Consider the following 25,413-nt stretch of genomic DNA (forward strand, 5'->3'; position numbering starts at 1 on the left):
TCCAACAGCCCCTGAAGACAATTGAGTCATTTTCCATTGGTCATTGGATTAAACCTTAATGGAACAGATCTCATGTATGTTCATTCACAACAATTCCGACAGGGTTTACTGCCCATTGCCAGACTTGTCAAGCTCCCATTTCTAAACATTCTGAGTTAATTGAAGAAGTTGATGCAGGTCTTCCTGTATCCTTTTTATTATGTAGGAAGGCCTCTGTAGAAGGAACCAGATAATAATACCACAAAAGGCATTTACAGGACACCACTTGGTGAAAATGTGAGAAGCTGGTGGGGAGAAGGGATTCTTATTTAATTAAAAGACAGTGGCTGAAAACAATTAATGGAATGCAGCTTTGAAAGCTTTCCCCAAATACTTGTCCAAAATAACATAGATAAATGCTTCTTCAACAACTGTTTCTAATGGAGAAACCTTGAAATGCCTCTGGGAGCTCATTAACCAGGGCAATGACGCATTTCCACTACATAATTTGCTTTAAATATTTCTGCTGGAATTTCACAGCAAGAAGTCCATTCCCAAAGACCCTGTTAGAGTGAGATTTTGCAGTATGAAAGGTGGAGACAGAGCATGAGATCAGGTTCTGAGGCTTTCTGAGTTGGGGGAGAGGCGGATTTGTAAAGATTCCTGAATTCTGACTTGACTACACCACTTCTTCAGTTCACTAAAGGTTTGCTGAAGCTGGAGCTGGTTGACTATTATTAATCAAACTGCTTACCAATCTATTTGGGCATTTTATTCTTCTTGCATTATTTAACAAAGAATTTATCCTATTATTTGATATGCTGGTTGAACAAGATTTACTATTTATCAGTTTATTTTTTGCATTAATTGTGAAATAAATTATTCATTTTTTTAATCTAGTACCTCATTCAAGCAGCTTCAACAAAAATATTTCCTTTCACAATGGGCTTGTGAAGCTCTGTTCATTACCTTTAGCGAATGGTCAGCTGAGCAGCGAGAGAGGTTTAATGGTAAGCAAATTATTAGATTTTTAATTAGCGAGATTTTATTGTACTTTTCCGTAGAGTGTAAACAAGGACATAAATTAAAGATTGGAAGGTGCAGCAAGAAATGTCAACCTTTACAGTCTGGGAGCACAATACTGTAAAAATCTCATGCCGTGGACAAGTTAGTGATAGAAAGGCAAGGGAGGTGTCCTTTGATTAATAAATATCTACAGAATCATAAATGCAATGGTGTCACCTTCTGCAGCTTGCCAGGAGGCAGTCGATGCACCCCACCACCTACCCCCACATTTTTTCTCAAATTGTACCAAACTGGACAAACCTTGAACAATTATATAGATATATATTTGATACAATATTTAAAAATCAACTTTTTAAAAAGAAGGTTGGTCTGGGCATGCATGGCTTAAATAGAAAGGTGTTGATATTTGCTAAACCTAGGGAAGTTAGTCTTCACATATAGGACTGAAAACATTTTCCATCAAAGTCATTACCAGAGAAGCCCAAATATTAATGTTTTACATACAGGTACCGTTAGTGGTGACAAGCAGGAATGATACATGACAATGGTGCTGTGCTAAGGAAGATAATTATGGAAGACAAATTTTCAGGTGCCGTGAGTAAGGACAATGCTTCTAAAACCAAGGAAAATAATTCACCATAACCAAAAAAAGAAACAGAAATTTCCCCATTTTAGTGTATGTCTACAGTGCTGCTGGAGGTGTAAGTCCCAGCTCCAGTAGTTGTGTAGACATGAGTTTGAAATGAGCTAGCACACTAAAAATAGCCGTGTAGCCATGGCAGCATGGGCGGGTGGCTCAGGCTATCCACTTCTGTAAGTACCTAGGATAGCCTAGTACTCAAGCAGCTAGCTTGAGCTGCCACCTGTGCTGCCATGGCTACACCATTAGTTTTAGGGTGTAAGCGCGATCATAGCCAGCAACTGTATGTGCCAAGCAGACATACTCTAGGAATTCAGGCAAGTCCTACAGCAGGTTTGGAGCCCAATCTTCCTTCTACTTTATTTTCCAATCAGCCACTTTGATATAGGTGAAAAAGCTGCACTTAAAGAAGTTCAAGTACTGGAAAAATCTTGTACATCCTCAACTCCTGACATATCACTATTTTTTTTGAATAGCTGACTCCCTAACCCTAAAATACCCAACTTAAACCCTGCTCCTTTCCCATCTATGAAACTACACCGCTGTATTTCAAGCTCGGCTCCTGGTCTCCGGGCAGAACCAAGAGCCATATCAATTATCTCAATACTCTAAACCATTTTTTGAAGTGCACCTATCTTTCAGCAGTGAGGTTTACAAATAAATCCTCTTGGTGATGGGTTTCCTGATGGCTCGCTTCACCTCCTTGTTCCTCACTCTGTAGATCAGGGGATTCAGCATGGGGCTCACCATGGTGTAGAACACAGAGACCCCCATGTTGCTGTCCAGTGAATAGCTGGCAGTAGGGTGTAAATATATAAACAAAGTACTCCCGTAAAACACAGTGACGGCTGTCAGATGAGAAGCACACGTGGAGAAGGCTTTGCTCCTGCCCTCAGCAGAGCGGATCCCCAGGATGGTGGAGAGTATATATGAATAAGAGATGAGGATTTGCAGGGAGGATTGGGCACGCCAATGACAAAGATGAAAGTAAAGAGCACAATCTCGTTGATGTGGATGTTAGTGCAGGAGAGTTTCAGCAGCGGGTGGATGTCACAAAAGAACTGCTGGATCTTGTTGGAGTTGCAGAATGATAAACTGAAGGTGCTTGGACGACAGAGGTGGTGAAGCCAGCAGCGTAGGAACCAGCGTCGAGCCGAAGGCAAACTGCATGGGACATAACTGTATTATAAATCAGGGGATTACATACTACGACATAGCGATCATACGCCATCACCGCCAACATGATGGCTTTCAGGGATATGACCCCTGAATAGAAGAACTGCTGTGCCATGCACCCAGAAAGAGAAATGATCTTCTCATTGCATAAGGTCGCCAGCATCTTGGGGGTGATGGTTGAGGTGATGCAATTATCTATGAGGCCCAAGTTACAGAGGAAGAAGTACATGGGTCAGTCCTGATTAAGATGATCATCCCCAGATTTCCTACCAGGGCGGTAACGTATATCGCCCTGGACAGAAACATCACAAAAAGAGCGACCTACAGCTTGGGCTGGTCTGTTAGACCCAGGAGGAAGAACTCTGTTACTGCGGTATCATTTTTCCCAGCCATTCTTTGCCTGCCATTCTGCTGGGACAGAGTGACAACATGATAATCAGAGAAGAGTAGACGGTGTCTTCTAGCAAAGTGAAAAGACCCCTACGTGACCCTTTTAAAAATCAAATTTAGTCCTTGGCATATGTTCCCACTAGATCTGCCCATGAAAATGATTATAAGAGTGGACTCTAAGGAACAGTGGGGGATAATAAAAAAAGGTGAAGTCCACGTCCGGCACGCAGCATTAGGCTGAGTACAAAGCTAGGAAGATTTCTGTTTATTCTTTTTTAGTAATGTTAGCTGGTTTCAAATTCTTCTTATAAATCTTTCTTCCTTGACTGCAAGGCAGTCCCACGTCCGGAACATTTTTCATGTGCAGCTAAGTGACTTGGCAGCCTAAATTTCATTTTCAAAAATGACTTAGGCAGTTGGCAGCCTAAATCTCATAGAGCCACATTTTCGGCTGAGCACAGATTACTGCTCAGCCGAATTTTCAAAAGCACCTTTTCAAAAGTATTATTGTTTTTTTAATTTGGGGGTATCCGTTTTGGTTGAGCCTTTATTGTCGTGTTTTTAAAAAGTTTCCCTGCTGCTTGCAGGCAGTTCACTATTGAGACTGTTCCTTTTAATTTCCATTTAACTCGCTGCCTCATTTTTGTGCAGTTCCCCTTTTTGAAGGTAAGGGATACGGTGATGAATGTCTTTGGTATTGTCCCCCTACAAGGTTGTTAAATTTAATTACTTTATGGCTGCTATTACTGAATGGGTCATCTATATTCATCTCTTGGACCAGGAATAGAGATTAATAGAGATTCTATGGTACAGTTTGATTCATTAAATATTTCTCCTACACGTCACTCCTGTTTTCTTTTTTAAATGATCTATTCTGTCTCCCTTAAGTAGATTTTGTATCCTGGTATTATTGTGTCCCATTGATTATCATAGTCCCACTAAGTTTCTGAGATGCCTATTATATCAATATCCTTATTTAATACCAGGCACTCAGGTTCACTCATCTTATATCCAGACTGCTAGCATTTGTATACAAGCACTCATAAAATTTGGCATAGTTATCTGCCTTCATTTGATGTAATTGATTGGGACTCCTTTTCATTTGACTCTTTCACTTCAGTTCCTAGCTGTGCTTTATCAGCTTCTATCCAAACCTATTTACAAACTTTGCTGTAAATGTGTGCAGTCTAGACGACAAAGGTGTAAAGGGCCATAATCAAGATTCACACTCTAGAAGGCCATAGATCGCAGAGGCAGCAACTATAGAATAGAGAGACAAGCATGCTGACAAATTTCAGAAACCCTAATTTATTAACTCCACCTGATTGCAATTTGAGATGCAGATCCTGGACTAAGTCTAGCAGGCTGTTGACTGGAACAGCCAGAGTGTCTGGCACAATACAGAAATTTGGCTTAGCCCAGTCTTCACAATGTAACTGCAGGGCAGCAGTGCAAACAGTAAAACGTGGTGCGCAGTTAGAAGACGTCAGGGTAGACTGCAACACCTTGTTATCCTAGATTATGCAGCAGTTACATGTCTCACCAGTCTAGCTATTGATTAGTAACTCATAGGAAAGAAGTTCCATAAGTTGATAAAAAACAGCTTCAGTAGAGCAATACAGCCCAAGGAAGGGGAATTACTCAGCATCTCGGGAAAAAAGTGGGTCAAAAATGAATAGACTGAATCGGGGGGGATGGTTAGATTCAAATACCAAGAAAAGTGTATTTAAGTCTCGGCAATGAGAGAGCTGTGGGATGGAATTAGGCTGAGGCACCATCCCCACATAGATTACCGAGCAGGTTACAGAAGGCATTAGTGTCATTGGTGGCAGAAGAAAACTTGCATATTACAAATTGGAAAATAATTGGGCTATATGAAATAAAGGATTCTATCTATTCCTACTACCTGGGGTAATTCCCATTCAGAAACATAAAGCAAAATACCATGGGCACAATCTTTTCCCATGACACAGAACTTGTTCTAGCTCAGGGGATTCTGCAGGATGGCCTCCCCTTTGTTCTGTTCCAGCTACTTTTTCATAAGACGGGAAACCTTTGTCCCTCTGGGTTCTCACCCCTTCTCACTGGAAAAGCACCAAGTTAAAGATGGATTACAGTTCAGGTGACATGATCACATGTCACTGTAATCCCCCCCGCCCCCCGCAAGTCTTCATTCCGCCCAGCCTGACTCACAGGAAGTCACGCCTGCAAACAGAGCCATCCACAGTCAAGTGTTCTGGTTGATGGGAGCCATCAAGATTCCAAACCACCATTAATTGCCCACACTTTGCATAAGTACAATAGACCCTAAGAGTTATATTTAATATTTCTAGTTTTTAGAGTGATACATTTCAAGAAATGTATCTCTGGTCACTCAGGGAACAGAAAACTACTCATCCAGTGACCAGTATATTTGCCCTCTACCAGACTCCTGGTATGGGTCTGTCACAACACATAACAATGTATATAAACAAATGGCTGGAATACAACACAGTGTGGTGTCTGAGTTTATCCTCCCGGGATTCTCAAATCATCCAGAGATGCAGGTCACCCTTTTCGTGATGTTCCTAATAATGTATATTATCACCACTGTGGAGGATCTTGAGATGGTCACGTGAATCAGGTCAGCCCCCCCCCCCCCCAACTTCACACCCCGCCATGCATTTTTCCTCAGCAACTTCGCCTTTGTGGATTTCTGCTGCTACGTCTCCAATATTGTCACTATAGCCTAGGAGAACGTCCTGTCAGAGAGGAGAGCCATCTCCTTTGCTGGTTGCTTTGTGCAGATGTATATTTTATCACGTTTGTAGCTACTGAATCTACGGGGGTTATTGGCCTACCACCGTATGCAGCCATCTGTAACACACTGCCCTATATGTCCATCACGACCCGTAGTCCGTGTCTCAAGATGGCAGCAGGGGCATATGCAGTAGGATTCTTGGACTCAAACATAAACATCACTTTAATAAGTCGTTTATCTTTCTGCTGCGCTAATGTCATCAATAACTTTTTCTGTGTTGTCCCTGAGCTCCTTATGGTCTCCTGCTCTGACGCCCACCTCAATGAAAACCGCATTTTATTTTTTTCTGGGGTGATTACGCTGAGCTCCATCTTGATGATTATGAGCTCTTACGCTTACATTATTATGGCAAGACTGAGGATTCGCGCCACCAAGGGCAGGCTTAACAGCTTTTCCACCTGGGCTTCCCACCTAACAGCCACCACCGTGTTCTAGGGGACTTGTGTATTTTTCTCTATACAGCTGAAGTCAAACTTCACGCAGGCTCAGAACAAGGTCATTTTAGTGTTTTACAACCTTGTCATCCCCATGAGGAACCCCCGATCTACATGAGGAACAAGTAGGTGAAGGATTCCCCGAGGAAAGTGATCAGCAGAAAATTATTTCTGATTTACTCTGGCTACATACCTGTGATAGTCTAAACAATGAGAATTCAAAAGGCAAATTCTTCAGGCTTGGTTGACAACCAGAACGTGCCTTTTTGGGCGCTGAAGTTAGGTAGCTATCTGAGGTACTTAAATGGCTCCGTTAAGAGAGTACCTGCCAATGGATGAAGGATTTTGAGATTCTGAAATTGTACTGCATTCCAAAGTGAGCAAAAACTGAACATTTTGAAATTCTCCATGAATGAAAATTCTGAAGAAGACGTCTGAGTTGATTAAAATGTTTTAGTTCAATTGTCACATTTTTGTTTCCCGTGGACGTTAACTGGGCTTGACAGTTTATAAAAGACATAATAGATTCAGTGGTGTTTTGGGTGCCTCTTGCCCTCCTTCCACTCCCAATTTATCTATGATGTCGCACGCTATATGATTTTAGGAAAATATGCTAATATGAGTGTGAATATAATGTAACTGGAATATGCGTCTTGTAAGGTATCATTACAAAGCTGATAATCTATTCAGTGTGTTCATCCTGTTTGTATGAATATATTATTCTTGTACCTGAAACTAGAAATATGAACTATAACTCTGTGGGCCATAACTCGGTGGTTTGGAATCTTGATGCCTCCCATTAACCAGGAAAATTGACTGTATATGGCTCTGTTTTACTTAGTTTTCCTGTATGCCTGTGTGATGGAAAGTGGGTAATGAAGTCTTTCAGGAACATGTGAACATGTCACCTGAACTGGACTCCTTCTTTAACCTGGAGCTTTTCCATTGAGAAGGAGGCTTGGGCACCCAGAGATAGACAAAGGATTTCCTCCTTATGCAAAAAATATATACGTGGGTGGAACAGAACAAAAGGGGTGGAAAGGATTGTGCCCAGACTAGGCAGGCGTCCAGTCTGTGAAAGAAACTTCTTGAAACATCTCTCAGGGTGAGATTTTATCTGTAGTCAATTGTATTACTGTATTAGGCATAGGTTTGCATGTTTTATTTTGTTTGGTAATTCACTTTGTTCTGTTACTACTTGGAACCACTTAAATCCTACTTTTTCTATTTAAAAATTCAACATGTTTATCCCATGCCTGGATGGGATAAACACAAGAGTTCCGAAGATATTCAAGAGGGAAGTTCATGAGTTGCTAACAAAATTAGGCACAAATCTCATTTAAAACAGTTTTTATAGTGGAGGACATGGGTGGGGCGGGAGAGGAAATGTGCCTATCTTTAAAACTGGTGTTAGGGGTTCTCCTGTGAATTAGAGACCAGCAAGAGACTCGCCACACAATAACCAGAGAACTCACCTAGGTCTTTGGACAGCCATGTTCAAATACCTGTTTTGCCTGCCTGATTTGGAGCAGAGTTTTGAATCACCATCTCTAATACACCAGGTGAGTACCCTAACCACTGGGCAATTGGCTATTCTAGAACACACCTTTCTAGCTGTGATTCTCTGGATCAGCCATGGTAATATTTGTAAAGAGCGGTACAGAATTTCCTACCCTCCTGTCCAGTAGCTGATTTGAATGAGAGTTTGACTTTCTGACTATTGAATTATTCCTCCAGAGTGGAAAGGCTCTAATAGGAATGATTGACTCTGGATTGGCCTGGAGGTTAGGGGACTCATGTCAGATGGCCAGGGTCAACTCTATCTGAATCAGAGCAAGGACTAGGGTCGCATACATCCCAGGTGAGAGACCTGAACAGAGCTATTGGGGCAGAATCAATCTGCACTCTCTGTTATCCTCATTAAAAATTTCAATAGATCTTGGTTTTGTGCCATATCGGAATGAAAACAAATGTAAATTCTAAACTTTTCACCGAAGAGCATTCTGATTTTCTGTACCCTCATTAGATCTTAATAAGGAAATGAAATAATCATGGGCTTTGAGGCAAAACACAATCAGAGCTGAGAAACTCATGAACAGGCAGAAGACATACTAGAAAGGAATGATTAATCTTCGTGGAAAAAAGTTAGCAGCGGAGCTACCACAAAGCACTCTGCTAGGACCAACATTGTTTAAGTATGGCCTCTTAGAAGTGCCATGGGTCGTGGCTAGTTTTACCAGATTTCTGGATAGGGACTTGAGGCCAGTTCTGTTTTTTAAAGTTAAGAGGAACCCCTAGATATTGAACCTGGGCAGAACGGATATGTTAATACACACACAGCAGCCATTAATTATTTTTTCTTAAAAAGTTCCTATTGCAGTACATCACAAGAACAGCACTTACACATTATCCATTTAAAATGTAAATGACATCAGCGCTGTTTCCTGACATATGCTTATAATGTTCATTTTCCTGGGCAAATTTATTAAATTAGTAATTATACATTGGAATTAGTAGCAGAGGCACTGTAAGGAAGGGGAAGGATATTATTAGGCGAGCTGATCAGGTCACCCAGCAGGGCAGGAGAGGAGAGCTGAGAGCAGTGGGAACAGGAGAAGGGTGGGTTCGGGAAACAGATGCTATGGGGGGTGCCAAGGCTGGAGACAGTGGCTGGAAGAGCAGAGGGGGTTTAGCGAACAGGTGCTCCAAGGGAGGGAAGGAACCGGTAGGGCTAGAAGCAATAGGTGGGATAGCAGTGGGGTATCATGGAGCAGGATTCCTGGGCATCTGGAAAAGATAGGGTCAGAGGGAGGCAGTGCGGAGGGCACTAGGGAGCAAAATGTTGAGGAAACAAGGGAGCAGGAGGACTGGAAGCAGTGGTTGCAAAAGGTATTCTGCTGCCGAAATGTGGTAATCCAAGGGTAGCCAATTGTGTGTTTCTTATGAATTTGCCTTTCAGTTTGGTTCTACTCAATCTGATTCCTCCTTTATCTCAGCAGGTCATGCACGTGTGCTCTGGACATGGAGAAGGAAAATCACACCATGGTGACTGAGTTCATCCTCTCAGGGTTAACATGAACAGTGGCTCCCCAGACATGTGGGTTGGTGCTGCTGAGAGGTGCCTTTCAGTGAGAAACTGTCTCACAAGGATTAAGGCTCTTGACTGTTCATCATTAGAAAACGCGTCGTACTTCTTGTTTCATTTGTTACCATTTTCTGTTTATGGTATCTTTGCTTAAATCTCTGTTCTTTTTTAGTAAAGGTATTCCTGGTTTTACTGTAAATCCCTCTCAGTGTAATATATTAAATTGTGACGCCTCAACAGATCTAACAGGCTGGTGTGTATAATGCCTCTCTGGAGACACTGGACTCAGTAATTTCTGTGAGAGCCCAGTGACGGGGCTGGATACTGCAGGGGAACACATTTCAAGGAGCTTTCGGGATTGGAGTGAAACTGGGATTACCTGCAAGGCAAAATAAAAGCTGGCAGAGCTTTGGAGGAGATTGTTTGGGAGAGGGACAAATGAACTCGAGTGTCAAGGAGCTGACACACAGTTTTGCTCCCTTGCTCGCTGACACACGGGGGGAGACAGGGTGACTTACAGTTCTGAACTCCCCGAGAAAGCGTCACAATCTTCTTGATCATTGCTGGGGCCATCAGACATTGTTGGACCACAATAAAAGAAAAATAATACAAATAATTCACAGTGATAACATGCATGATGAGGAATGAGATTGCAGTGGAGTGGGAACTGATTTCTCCTGCATCAGTAACTCAGTATTGAGTAACCAGGCTCAAGAGAAGATTAGTAATTTATTCATCACTTGCCACAGAGCAAGGTCATCTCCTTGTTCCTCAGGCTGTAGATCTGGGGGTTCAGCATGGGGATCACCACGGGGTAGAACACAGATGCTATTTTGTCAGTTTATAGGGAGTAACTGGTGCAGGGTCGGAAATATATGAACAGGAGGGAACCATGGAACATGTCGGCTGTCAGATGGGAGGTGCAGGTGGAGAAGTCTTTGTGCCGGCCCTCGGCAGAGTGGATCCGCAGGATGGTGACGATGATATAGGTGTAGGAGAGGAGCATGTTCATAATGCTGCTCACAACAACGCAGCCAATCAAGGCAAACACCACAATCTCTTTTACATATGGTTCAATCCCTGCCGATGACCATAGTGTCTGAATTTGTATGCAAGTGTGATTCGGTACAACAGCACGTACCTGCAGAAGACAGAGAGAGATGTGTCTTTGCTTCCCCCACCAAGATTAGCTGCCACTCTGGAGAAGTCAGGTGTTTTTATACTGTTCTTAGTGACCTGGGGGACCAGAGTCCTGAAGCAACTGGAAGTAGCTCTGCTCACCGAGATGCACAACAAACAGTTAAAAGCACTGGGTCAGTCAAAGCCATACATACACTGGGGCTTAATCTGTCCCACTCTTTGATTCTGTGTTATTAAACAGTCCCATTTCTACAACAAGCGTTACCAAAGGCTGAGCTACGGATATGTTTCATTCTGGTGCTCTCACTGGGAACCAGGTGAAGAGTGGAGTGGGTGCAATGAATATCGTGGGAGGAAAGGAGATTGGGGGACGAACTGGGATGTCAATGGGGTTACATCAGTGTAAGATGTCCATATCTCCGAATCCCTTCTTGTCCTACAAAATCATGCTCTCGTCCTTCTCCCACTCTGTGACTCTAGTTAGAGAGAACACCCCAGGAATAGGCTTGGTATCGCATGCTGACCCCCACATTCTGCCGAATAATAATATTACCCAGCAGCATCTCCTTTATTTTTCTTCCCTCCCCTCCCTTTCACGTCTCCCCACCTCTTTTCCTCCGTCTTTCCATGTCGACTTTCTCCTCACATGATTTCCATTCTCCCTTCCCCCTCTCTCAGGGCTAGATTGTCACAGTCCTTCCTCAGCAATGCTCAATGCTGCTCAGATTGTGGATTCTGGCCATGATGGAGATGGCAGGGGCTGCTCACCCGAGACACACCTCTCTGGGAGCAAGTGGGTGGGGGAGATGACAAGGAGTGGAAGGAACCCCAGCTCCACCCCCTTACTCACCAGCTAGAGTAGTTGACTGCCTGCGAGTCAACTACTCTAGCAGGGTAGGCTGCGCCAGGATGATTAAATATTGTTCTCCCCCGTAAGCAAAGGGAAGCATGACAGAAACTGTGACTGTCTGAGCCACACTCTGTTTTCTGGTCAGCTCCTTGTGCGGTGCAGCTACCCACCGACCCATACTCAGAGCCAATTGGAAGGTTACAATCTAGCATTGCATCTCCTTCCAGTCATCCCCTTTCCCATGCTCCTACCCGTCTCTCTTTCTCTAAGTTGTCTCTCTCTCAGTGTTCTCCCCTCAGCTCCTTCACGCTGGCCCCATCTTCACCTCTACCCCGGTTCTCAGCTCACGTCCACCTCCTCCTGTAGTTCTCAGTCATCAAGTCCTGTAGCCTTTGGGATTGGGATCTCTCTTATACAATCACAAAGGTGTCCCTGCCGCCGAATGGCCGCCGAAGCTGCGGGACCGGCGGACCTCCGCAGGCATGCCACCGAACGGAGCCAGACTGCTGCCCTCACAGCGACCGGCAGGCCGCCCCCCCCCGCCCTCCCGGGGCTTGCCGCCCCAGGCACGCGCTTCCTGCGCTGGTGCCTGGAGACGCCCCTGTTTACGCCATTCCTTCTGGGCCAGATTCTCAAAAGAGCACAGCACCCAGCAACCCCTATTTAGGCAACTAAAGGAAGTAGTTCTTTATTTTCCTAGATTCCTTTCATTTACTCTTTTCCCCATTCCATCTCGAAAAGCGTTCAAGTTGTCCAGCCCAATTGAGTATTTATAAACCGCATTGCTGCCTGTTGCTTTTATTTCTGTTCCCCAAACCATTTTTCGTGCATTGTTGCCCACTTAATCTGTCCTACATAGTGTTTTTAGTGATAGACGCTAGACTTCAGGGACAGTATTCCCCAGTATTGCTTTTCTTTCCTTTATCAACATCTGCATCACGTTTGCTCTGCTCTTGTCTTTTTGTTCTGTGTTTGTACAGTACCTAGCACAGTGGAGATCGAGATGGAGCTCCGGGACTACAGCTCCTAGGTGTTACTGCAATACATATAAATTCATTAATAATAATCATCATCGTCAATAGCTTAGTAAAGACAAATGTTTATGCACTGTTGTAAAGATAAAGAATGGCCGGAATTGTTCAATAAATATATATTTGAAACTAAGCTGGAGGATACTGATATTTTATAATGATCATTACATACTTTCTATTCCAATTCTAATCTAAGGAGGATGTTAAATATAACTTTTACAGTCAGCATTTTTAAATCAGCAGACCTGGATAACTTACACCCCAAGACTTTCAAAAGTATTGACCAAGGAGCGCTCTCTGGACCGCTGCGGATAATTTTTAATAAGTCTTGGACAAATGGGGAAGATCTGGAAGACTGGAAGAAAGCCAATGCCAATGTTTAGAATATTTAACTTCAATCTGAGGCTAAATGAAAGAATGGATGAATGGGACTCAATCAATAAAGATTATAATGTAATTAATCCTGACCAACATGGTTTCATGGACAATAGGTCTTGCGAAACAAATTTAATATACCTCTATGCAGAGATGACAACCCTGGCTGGTAAATTGTTTGAAGTAAAATGTACTTAGAATTCTGGGAGGCGTTTTCCTTAGCCTCACACGATATCAAAAAGCAGGGCTGTGAAGAAGATGTAGAGGTCATTATAGATAACCAATTCAATATGTGCTCCCAGTGTGATCCTATGGCTAAAAGGGTTAATGCCATACGTGACTGCACGAAGAGTGGACCATTAAATGAGAGTAGGCAGGTGACATTTCCTCTCAATACAACATTGGTGACACCATTGCTGGGAAATTGTATCTTGTTCTGGTGTCCGCGATCGCGCACTCTCTCTCGCGCTCTGTTGATGCCCCTCAACCCTTGACCCACAGCCTCCCTGCTATTCCAGCCCTGGACTCACCATTCACTGCTCTGACGCACAGTCTATCTGCCAGTCCAATACTGTGATACTACATATCTCATTTTACCCGAGTCCATCGGTTTCCGTTTAAGCTGAACATTCGCACATAGTTGAAAAAGTCTATGAGTTAAAAAATAGTTCTCATGGATATCAGTACGGACATGGTTAAAATAATGTAATTTCAATTAGTGTTTGGTTTTTAAATACTCAAGACTTAAAATACTTTTAATAACCCCTTATGAGTGCATTCAGTCAAAAAGACATAGGTTTTATGGTTTGAATAGAGGCTAAAATAATTCATTTATTTGACACCTTCATATATTCTGAAAAAAATTAGCAACCAATGGCATGTAATGATATAGATATACATAACGTCATTTCTTGTGTCATTTCTGCAAATTGTGGCATAGCTAGCTAAAAGATTAGTAATCCAGTTCACTCTCATTATATGAAGCCCAGACATATCAAGGTCTCCAGTTCAGGAAGCTACTAAAGTACAATCCTAAGCACCTGTGTAGTCCTATTGATTTCACCAGGACTACACAGTGGGATTACTACATTCATAGATTTTACAGACAAAAGGGAATCATTGTTTTTTTCATTTTGGGGGGAAAAAACGTATTTCCCTGCCTCATTTTTTAAAGTCATCTAGTTCTACAAATCAAATCCCTAGCACAGATCGGGAATGAATTTCTAATTTTTAGTAATTTTCACAAACCGATCTGTACGAAATGACGAGGAGTGTAGCCTAATGGCTTTTAGAGTAGTATTCCATGAACTGTTTTTCATTAGCTCTGGTCAGGAATGACTTTCTCACTTTTAGTATTTTCTATCGACTGATCTCTACCAAAACACCAGGAGAGAATCCTAATGGCTTTCGAAGGAAGGTTTCATGATAAATTTGTCACTAGCAGTGGTCAGGAATAAATTTCTCACGTTTAATAATTTTTACCAACCGTTCTCTACCAAGCCATCTGTACACGTTTCACCCAAGCACTGGTCACAAATGAATTTATCATTTTTCGTATTTTTGACGAATTGATCTCTACCAAAACACCAGGAGAGAAAAAGAAAGGCTTTTCTATAGGATGAACCCATGAGAAGTTTATCACTATCACTGCGCAGCAATGAAATGGTCTTAATTAGTAATTTTCACTAGCCGATCTTTACCAAACCAGAAGTAGGGATTCCTAATGGCTTTCGAAGGAAGCTTCCATTAAAAATTTGTCACAAGCACTGATCAGGAATTAATAGCTCATTTTTTGTCTTTCTCACCAACCGATCGCTTCCAAACCCTTTAGCAGTACATCGTAATGGCTGTCAGAGGAGGAGTCCTTGAGGAATTTCTCACTAGTAAAGATAAGTAATGAATGTCTCATTTTTAGTATTTTTCATGAGCTGATCACTTCCACATCACCAGGAGAGGAGGCATATGTCTATCGGTGGACGATTCCATGAGAAATGTATCACTAGCACTGATCGGCAATGAATTTATCAGTTTTAGTATTTTTCACTAACCGCTTTCTACCAAATGACCAATATTGAATCTAAATGGTTGATGCAGGCGTTGAAGGATGATTTCAGGAGATATGTATCACTAGCACTGATCAGGAATGAATTTCTCAATTACAGTAATTTTCACGAGCCGATCCCTACCAAAAATTCAGGAGAGTATCAAAAAGTATTTCGAGGATGATTTCAGGAGACGTGTAATCTCTAGCAATGATCAGCAATGATCAGAAAACTGACTTTCTCAGTTTTAGTAGTTTTCAACACCAGGAGAGAAACTGAAAAGCTTTCGGAGGCTGAGACCATGAGAAGTTTATCACTATCACTGCGCAGATCTCGGTGTCACTGTTGCTCCATGAGAGAAATGCTGTGTGCATTACTCTGACTGGCCACCCAGTGTCACAAAGTATTACCCTCATGGAGCAAGAGTGAAACCAGGTGACCAATCCAGATAATGCACAAAACATTTCCCTCATCAAGGGACAGTGGAGTGGCCACTCTGAGGCACAAAGCATTTCCCTCATGGACCAACAGTGACACCCAGTGGTCATTCAGGGTAATACACAGTTGCTCCATGAAGGAAGTGCTTTGTGCATTACCTGGGTTAGCCACCCAGTGTCAGTCTTGCTCCCTGAGAGAAATGCTTTGTTCTTTACCCTGAGTGGCCATCCAGTGTCACTGTTGCTGCCCAAGGTTAATGCTTTGTGCATTACATGGGGTGGCCACCCAGTGTCACTGTTGCTCCGTGAGAGCGAGGCTTTGTGCATTACTCCAAATGGCCACCTGGTCTCACTGTTGCTCATGGAGGGAAATGTTCTGTGTATTACACCAAATGGCTACACAATGTCACTGTTGGTCCATGAGGGAAATGCTTTGTGCATTACTCAAAGTGCAGATTTGCACACTGAAATGACAGATGTAATCTTGGGGGAGACCTAGGTGTTGGCTGGCCTGTTGTGCCCTTGCCTTTGTCATTTCTCTGTCTCATGAGCACATCTGTTCTCCTCAAAGTGCGCTGTGGCTTGGTGCATGATGTGGCACCACTGTGTTCTGTTCCGTGCCAAGACCTCCCAGTTTGTTGGGTTGATGCCTCCCTTTTTAAAGTGTACTTTCAGTACAGTATGTCTTTGAAGCCCTTCTGCTGTCCTCTGCGAGCCGGGAGGAGAGTGTTAGGCATATATACAGAGTGGCCAGCCCAGTAGAGCTGGTGTTTCATGACCGGCTCTTCTATACTGCTAATATTGGCTGCAGAGAGAACGCTGATGTTAGTGTGTCCGTCTTCCCAGCTGATCCTGAGAATCCTCCTGAGGCAGTGCTGCTGGAACCACTCCAGCCCCTTGAGATGTCATCTGTAGATGACCCAGGTCTCGCACCCACAGAGAAGGATGGGGATGACAACTGCTTTGTAAACCAAGATCTTGGTGCCAGTTTGCAGGTCTCTAGCACTGAAGACTCGTTTGAGTAGTATTCCAAAGGCTATGCTGGCACAGTGGATCCTGTATTCAATTTCTGTGTCAATGATGGATGTTTGGGAGAGGTGGCTGCCAAGGTATGAAAAATGGTCCTCTGATGGGGATTTGTGGGGTACGAAGAGTAGTTTGTGCAGGTGAGGACTGGTAGAGTACCTTGGTTTTCCCGATGTTGAGAGAGAGACCCAGGCTGCGATAGGCATCTGCAAAAAGATTTAGGGTACTTTGCAGATTTGCCTTTGTGTGTCTGAGAATGACACAGTCATCTGTATACTGATCAGTGATGCCAAGTCTCGTGATCTTAGGTTTTGTTTGGAGATTGAGGAGTTGACCATCCATATAATACTCAATTCTGATTTCATCAGGAAGGCGGTCACGGATAAGAAGCCAGGTAAATGGAGAAGAGCGTTGGAGGAATGACACAGCCCTGCTTGACACCAATGCGAATGATGAATGGTTCAGTCTCTGAGCCATTGCACATAATGGTGGCTGTTATCCCGTCAAGGAGTTAGACTGATGATGGAAATGAATTTCTGTGGACAGCCAAATCTACACAGCACCTTCCATAGGGCATCACGATTGATAGCGTCAAATCAATGAATGCCATAAACAGTTCCTGGTGTTGCTCTGTGCACTTTTCCTGAATCTGTCATGCCACAAAGATGTTAGTTGTGCCTCGGGATGGCCTGAAGCCACATTGTGATTTGGGTAGGAGTTCCTCGGCAAGGGGGAGAAGGCGGTTTAGTAGAATATGGGCAAGAATCTTCCCTGCTATATAGTGGAGGGCAATACCTCTGTAGTTTCTGCGCAAAGATTTGTCCCCTTTCTTGAATATTGCTATAGTGGACGCATTGTCCCAGTCAGGCTTTACAAGGAACAGGTCCAGATTAGATGCCATTTTGGCCCTTCGCTTGTTATCAGACATAAATTGCGAGTATTCCGTCAAGTCCATAGGCATGGAGATCGGTGATCTCTCGCTCAGAGACCTTGATTATGCTGATGACGTTGTGATTTTAGTTCAGAGCCCCGACAGGTTTCAGGAGGCACTCCAGCATATGGAGGAGGAGTCAGCTAAGATTGGTCTCCATGTTTCATGGTCAAAGACAAAACTGCAAAATCTAGGACTAAGTCCACCTGTGACTCCAATCTCTTTGAACAACAAAACTGTCGAATCAGTTTCCGGCCCTCTGCCCTGACCTCGAGTGCCCCCAACACCCAGCCTTCTGCCCTGCACCTCCACACCCCCTCAGCCCTCTGCCCTGACCTTGAGTCGCCCCCAGCACCCAGCCTTCTGCCCTGCACCTCCACACACCCCCAGCCCTCTGCCTTGACCTCGAATCCCCCCAACACCCAGCCTTCTGCCCTGCACCTCCACACCCGCCCCCAGCCCTCTGCCCTGACTGCCCCCCAACACCCAGCCTTCTGCCCTAAACCTCCCCCCAACACCCAGCCTTCTGCCCTGCACCTCCACACCCGCCCCCAGCCCTCTGCCCTGACTGCCCCCCAACACCCAGCCTTCTGCACTGCACCTCCCCCCAACACCCAGCCTTCTGCCCTGCACCTCCACACACACCCAGCCCTCTGCCCTGACCTCGAGCCCCCCCAACACCCAGCCTTCTGCCCTGCACCTCCACACACCCTCAGCCCTCTGCCTTGACCTCGAGTCCCCCCAACACCCAGCCTTCTGCCCTGCACCTCCACATACCCCCAGCCCTCTGCCCTGCACCTCCACATACCCCCAGCCCTCTGCCCTGCACCTCCACACCCCCTCAGCCCTGACCTCGAGTTGCCCCCAGCACCCAGCCTTCTGCCCTGCACCTCCACATACCCCCAGCCCTCTGCCCTGCACCTCCACATACCCCCAGCCCTCTGCCCTGACCTCCCCCCAACACCCAGCCTTCTGCCCTGCACCTCCACACACCCCCGCCCTCTGCCCTGACCTCGAGTTGCCCCCAGCACCCAGCCTTCTGCCCTGCACCTCCACATACCCCCAGCCCTCTGCCCTGCACCTCCACATACCCCCAGCCCTCTGCCCTGACCTCCCCCCAACACCCAGCCTTCTGCCCTGCACCTCCACACCCCCCCAGCCCTCTGCCCTGACCTCGAGCCCCCCCAACACCCAGCCTTCTGCCCTGCACCTCCACACCCCCCTCAGCCCTCTGCCCTGACCTCAAGTCGCCCCCAGCACCCAGCCTTCTGCCCTGCACCTCCACATACCCCCAGCCCTCTGCCCTGAACCCCCCCCACACCCAGCCTTCTGCCCTGCACCTCCACACACCCCCAGCCCTCTGCCCTGACCTCGAGTCCCCCCAACACCCAGCCTTCTGCCCTGCACCTCCACCCCCCCCCCAGACTTATAGAGAGAGACCTTCTAAAAAACGTTAACATGTATTACCAGCACGCGAAACCTTAACCTTAATGAAGACTCGGCACACCACTTCTGAAAGGTTGCCTACCCCTGCTCTGGACCTTCAGGAAGCAGTTCAAATCTTTGCAACCAAGAAGGCATGGAAAGCACCACTTTGATTATTCAAAGAGATAAAAATGCCAGTGTTTACTATGCAGTCAAGAAAAGTTACATTTGCTGTTCAGGTGTTTGAAAATTAAGTGTTACTTAAAATTTTTGAACAAGGCATTTTAAGTTGTTAGTTCTCCTTTATTGGGAGAGCAGCGTAGCAGAGCAGGACCATGACAGGAGTAGAACAGGAAGAAGGCAGAATTGGAACCTTTCAAAGTTTTGGCCCAAGTGAGGGGGAATGGGGGTGTTATTTGAGCTCCCCGCCTCAGGTGCCAAAATGTTGTGGCCCGGCCCTGAGGGTGGGAGAAGGGGGGATTTTCAACAGGGGGTGGGGAGGACAGGGGCGGGGAGGGGATGGGGGCAGAATGGGACTGGAGATGTGACTGTGGCCAGGGGGCGGGGCAAGGGATAGGGGAGAGTCTGTGGCTGGGGGCCGGGCATAGGGGACATGCAGGGCCTGGAGGCCGGGAGGGCAGGGTGGGGGAGGGGAAGGAGGTGGGGCTAGGGGCAAGGGTAGAAGGTGGGTCTGGGGCTGAGCCAATTCTGTGAGCAGTGAGCTCTGTGAGGGTACATGGAGTGGGGGGAAAGGCAGGGGATGGGGGCACAATGGGGCTGAGGGGTGGGGCAGGGGAGAGGGGAGAGGCTGGGTCTGGAGGCGAGGCTGGAGGTGGGGAAGGTGCCATGGGAGGGGTGGGGCTAGGGTACAGGCTGGGTGGGGCTACGGGTGGAGTGGAGGATAGGGAAGGGTTGGGGGCTGAGTGAACTTTGTGAGGGGACATGGAGTGGGGGGAAGGGTGGAGGATGCAATGGGGTGGGGACAGATGAGGGCGCAATGGGGCTGGAGGCAGGAGATAGGGGAGAGTCTAGGGTGGAAGTGGGGATGGTGTGGGATGGGGCTGAGGATAGGGGAGAGGCTAGGGCTGAAGGCAGGACTTGGTGTGGGGCAGGGAATAGGGAAGGCGCTGGGGCTGAGCGAACTGTGAGAAGATGCAAAGCAGCTGATGGGGGCGCAGCAAGGTTGGGGACGGGGATGGGGGTGCAACAGGCAGGGGGTGGGGATGGGGTGCAATGGGGCTGGAGGCGGGGCTGGGGCAGGGGGCAGGATAGGGGATAGTCTGGGGTTGGGGGTGAGCTGTAGGGGGGCAGAGGATAGGGGACTCTGAAAATCCCCAAAGCCCTGGGGCCTCTGAAAATCCCACAAATCCCCAAACCCCAGCACCTCCAAAAATCCCAAGAGCCTCCAAAAAAACTAGAGTTGGGGCCTCTGAAAATCCCCTAAATCCCAAATATTCCAAAAGCCCGGGGGCCTCCAAAACTCCCATAAGACCCAGGGACTCTGAAAATCCCACAAAGCCCTAAATCCATGGCACCTCCAAAAATCCCAAAGCCAAGGGCCTTCAAAAAGCCCCAAAATTCCAAAACCCTGGGGCCTTCCAAAATCCCCAGTGTCACTGAAAACGTCAGAAGTTCTGGGGTATTCGAAAATCCCAAAAGCCCCAGGGCTTCTGTAAATTTGAGAATTCATTGGGGTTCTGAAAGTCCCCAAAATCCCCAAAGTTCCAGGGTCTCTGAAAATCCCCAAAGCCCCACCACCTCTGAACATCTTGAAAATCCCAAAGCCCTGGCATTTCCGAAAATCCCGAAAAAATAGGGTTACCATACGTCCGGATTTCCCCGGACATGTCCAGCTTTTTGGTACTCAAATCCCCGTCCGGGGGAATTGCCAAAAAGCCGGACATGTCCGGGGAAATAGGGAGGCAGCATAAGCCAGGGTCCGCCTGGCCCCAGCACGACCCGCCGGGTCCGCAGTGCAGCCCAGCTACATTGTAGCGAGCTCGGGCGGGGGAAGGGGGGGCGCAGCCGCAGAAGGCGGCGGAGGGGCCGCTGCTGCCCCCGGAGGCCGGGCGGACCGCGCGCCCCAGCTGAGCCCGCAGGACCACGGGGAGGCCGGGCCCAGCCAACGGCTCGGGCTTCCCTCACGGGCGGGGATTCCCCGGCCACTGGGGGACCCTTCCTGCGGCCCCATCACCCCACGCGGCAGGAAGGAGGCTGTGGCGCGGGGCAGGGAGTGCGGCGTGTGCCGGGGCTGCAGGGACCCGCGCTGCCCCGGTCGCCGCTGAGCATCCGAAGCCCCCGCCAGGCAGAGGCTGCTGGGGGAGCGGGGGAGCTGGGCAGGCGGGGGTGTGTGTGTGTGTGCAGAGGCTGCAGGGTGAGGAGGAGCAGGGCAGGCAGGGGCATAGAGGCTGCCGGGGCAGGGGGGCGCAGGGCCAGGGCAGACGGGGGCACAGAGGCTGCAGGGGCGGGGGGTGCAGGGGCTGCAGGGCGAGGAGGAGCAGGGCAGGCAGGGGCAGGGGGCGCAGGGGCAGGGCAGGTGGTGGGGTGCAGAGGCTGCAGGGGCGGGGGGGTGCAGGGGATGCAGGGCGAGGAGGAGCAGGGCAGGCAGGGGCATAGAGGCTGCAGGGGCAGGGGGGCGCAGGGGCAGGGCAGGTGGGGGGTGCAGAGGCTGCAGGGGCAGGGGGGGTGCAGGGGATGCAGGGCCAGTGGGGAGCAGGGAAGCACTTAGCAACCCCCAACCAAGATCAGAGTGGGAGGGAGGAGGGGGAATGTGGGGTGCTCAGAGGAGGGGGCAGAGTTGGGGCAGGGACTTTGGGGAAAGGGTTGGAATGGGGGTGGGGAAGGGGCGGAGTTGGGCGGGGCTGGGGTGGGGCCGGGACTGGGGGCAGGACCGGGGCCCCATGGAGTGTCCTCTTTTTTAAATGTTTGAATATGGTAACCCTACAAAAAAACCCCAAAGCCCCGCACACACTCACTTCTCTCTTGCTAAATCATGGTGCTTTCTCTCTCTGTTGATTTTCTAAACCACAATCAACCCTATGGGTGCTGATGTCTGTTGGAACTAATTTTTCATCCCTAGGGGGCACTCCTCCCTTGCAGTCAGTGCTGGCCCCATTGACCCAGGTTAGTGCTAAGAAGCAGGGAGCGAGGTGCTGGGATCAGTAGGGGCACTCCTCCTCCCAGTCAGTGCTGTCCCTATTCTCCCATTATGGCACTCGAGGGTGCTGTGCTGTAGAGAGATGTGGGAGTGCCCGGTTGTGCAGAGGTGATCTGGCTCAGGGAGCAGGGCAGGGAGGGCTGCCGGGCAGCCAGCCAGTGCCCCGGCTCTCACAGTGCAGAGACCCAGGGGCCTGAGCAGGCTGGGTGGTTCCCATCAGCTTCCCATCTGCCAGCTCTTGGCAGGAGGCAACGATTTGAAAACCTCTACTAAATGAAAGGCAGAAATCTGGGGGGACACGTGCCCTCCACATTGCCTCTAGGGGGCATAAATATGCTTGCTTGTCCTGGGCACTAAAATATCTAGTTATGGTTCTGTATGACAGCAGGACTTATTAGGTTCCTGCCCTTTCAGTGAGGGGAGAAGTGGAGAAGCCAATGCCAGTGGGAGTCTCCCTTCATTGGTCTGGGGCAGATACCCTAACCCTAACGAGGAGGTGGAGGGGGGCGAAGAGGGAGTAGCCTGACTTAGAGAGGGTTGGAGGAGAAGCCCAGCGGAACCAGGGCTATCTGTGCACCCTACAGTGGGGCAGTGAGCTCCTCACTTCACTGGACACCTTGGGAGAGACCTGCACACATCAGACTACAAAGCTACAGACTCGCTCTCCCCCAGCCCCCCACACCAGTCTGCACATCTGCACCCTGCTGGATTTCCCCCCTCAGCCCCAGGTGCCCCCTGCCCCCCCCATTCCCAATTCCTTGCTGAGACCCTCTCCCTGATTCCCTGCTGAGCTCCCATGCCCTGTTGAGTCCCCCTTCTCCATTTCCTGATGGACCCCTCTCCCTCCTTTCCCTGCTGAGCCCCATTCCCTGCTAAGCCTCCATCCCCGATTCCCAGATGAGCTCCTCGATTCCCTGCTGAGTCCCTCTTCTCCATTTCCTGCTGGACCCCACTCCTCCTTTTCCTGATGAGCCTCCCCATTCCCTATTGAGCCCCCATCTGATTCCCCATCCTCCATTCCGTGCTGAGCCCCCCTTCCTCATTCCCTGCTGAGCTGCCCCAGCCCATGTCTTGTTCACAGAGTTACCTGTTCAAGGACAGGGTATGACAGAAGCAGCACAGGCCCCCACTGCCCCCTCTTCTGCCCAGTGCTGCACCTAGCTGTCAGTGCTGAAGAAGGACAGCAGTGGGTTCTCATCAGGACTCCCCAGGTCACAGCAGCAGCGTGGTGACTCATGGGACAGGGACTTGAGCCCTCCAGCTGGCCCGGACCAGGAACTGGCCTGGATTCTTCTTTGGCCTGGCTCTTGGGCTTGAACATGGCACATGGTGGCAAGCCCTGAGAAATGGGCACTGCTGGATGAGGCATGATCCAATGTGAGAAATACCTGGCATCAGGGTGACCCTTGCATTGGGTTCTCTGAGCTGGTACTGTCGGTTTAGTCAGTATCAGGCAGAAGTGAATCAACAATATCCCCTTGTTGACAGAGCCCCCCATAACCCCATCTCTGCTGGTCAGTGAGCTGGTCTCTGAAGTGCATGGTTCATAATAGGATTCCTCCCCAACTCTGCCAAGGGGCATGAGTCTTTTCTAATCCCCAGCTTGACAAAGCCAGAAGACCTCAAAGCCCTAGGAAACTATGATTCTTAGTGTCAAGGGTCTTTTCCTGCCAGTGAGTGTGGATCTTTCTGCAGCCTGACCCCTTGCCCCAGGCAGGGCATTTATAACCACTCCCAGAGATTAAACATGCTAGAAAAACAGATCCTCTTGGGAACCATGTTCATTGACACTGAGAACATCTGGCTTGCAGCTACACCCTGGGTGTGTTTGTGAGGCAAAGGCTGGGAGCAGCCTGGAGTCAGGGACTCCCACCCCACGCTAACAGCTCATGTCGAGCTTGGAGACAGCAAATTACTCAGAGAATGGTAAAAAGTAAAATGGGTTCAAGCAGAGGAACCAATGTCTCCCCTATTCAGACTAGCTCTAGACCCACTGGTCTTGGCTCTACATTCTGCTGGAAGTGACTTTTCCATCCTCCATTTGGAAACCTCTCAGCACTGGCGCTTGCCAATGATTTGCTCCTGGTAGGTGATATGTGGCATGAACAAGGCTATTGGGACCCCTTGGCCTCTGGAGCCAAGCCTGGAAATTCCAGATTCCTCCTAACACCTGCCCAGGGTCTGGACACAGGGAGCACCTGCAGATCAAGGAACAAGATATTCTTTGGGTCATGGTGGACCTCGCCAGCCAGTCCTGGAAGGGATAGAGCAACATGAAAAGAGGCTCAAACACCAATTAGGCCAAAGCAGTGCAATTCCCAGCCTGAATTAGCTGGCAGGCCACCCAGACTGTGCCAGCATTGGGGCCCACATCTGCGAACAGCCTGAGCCTCAAGGGAACAATTCAGGAATTGCTCTGCTTACCCATAAACCCCTGACATTACTTGCTTTCCTCCAGGGAGGTGAATCAGGTGATGGTGGTGAGGCTGACTCCATCCATCCCTGCTTGCTGCCTGCAATGACTTACCAGCTCCCCTGCCAGCCCCGGGAGACTCTGACCGCAGCCAAGAGCAGGGATGGGCAGCAGGGGGTCGCTGAGGAGGCCCCAGAAACAAAATCTCAAAGACTGTAGTGATGATTGACATGAAAGAGACTGAGACCTGGTGATCCTGTCCCTGGGAATGGGGTGTTTGGGCTGTGAGGTGAGTGGGCAATCCCATCCCTGAGGAAGTGTGTGTGTGTGTGTTTGTGTGTGTGTGGGGGGGGGTTGGGAGCTCATCTCCAGGAAGGAGGGTGGGGGATGCTGGGCCTGTCCCAGGAAGGTGAATGATAGATGGGTTGTGGAGGTGGGGGGAGAATCCAATCCCATCCCCAGTAGGAGGGAACAGTGGGGGATGGTCCCTGATATGTGGGAGGGATGGTGTGGCTGGGTGGATGGAATCCCATCCCTGGCAGGGCCTGCACTGGGGGCGGGTAGAGCTGGGCATGGGGCTTCCAAGGAAGGGGGCAGGGGATGGGCTGGGGGGTGATCCCATTCTAGGGAAGAGGGAGGGCTGTGGGGGAGTGATCCTGCAGAAAGCCATTCACAGGGTCACTAAGATCAGTCACTGGGGCTCCCATGTCCCCTTCCCCCACTCACTGCCCCTCCCAGCTCTGCCATGGCTCCTCTGGGCACCCCAGACCCCCATCAGTGCTGCAGAGGCACTGCAGCAGGTGCCAGTCTATTTCAGGGAGCTCCTGGATTGGCCCAATCCGGCTTATGGCTCCAGGCGGGTGTCTGAGGAGTTAAGCTCCGGATCCCCGGGGTTTACTGACAAAGGCAATTAGTCTCTGCTCTTTGTATGCACTAACACAACATGCTACCTCCAAGGCTATTAGCACTAGCAGAAGGCTGCAAAGTCGAGGGTAATTCCAATTGATACATCGAGGACAGTGGCCCCCAGCCTGGCACCTGTGCTTGCCCCATCAG

At 48.3% G+C, this 25,413-nt stretch overlaps 1 pseudogene; it reads right to left on the reverse strand.

Annotated features, from left to right (window-relative positions):
- Window positions 1–2,296: 2,296 nt before the first annotated feature.
- LOC135877854 (olfactory receptor 5AR1-like) lies at window positions 2,297–3,214 on the reverse strand (annotated as a pseudogene).
- Between the last annotated feature and the right edge of the window lie 22,199 nt (window positions 3,215–25,413).

The sequence above is a fragment of the Emys orbicularis genome, chromosome 4 (assembly GCF_028017835.1).
Source record: "Emys orbicularis isolate rEmyOrb1 chromosome 4, rEmyOrb1.hap1, whole genome shotgun sequence".
Taxonomy (NCBI): Eukaryota; Metazoa; Chordata; order Testudines; family Emydidae; genus Emys; species Emys orbicularis.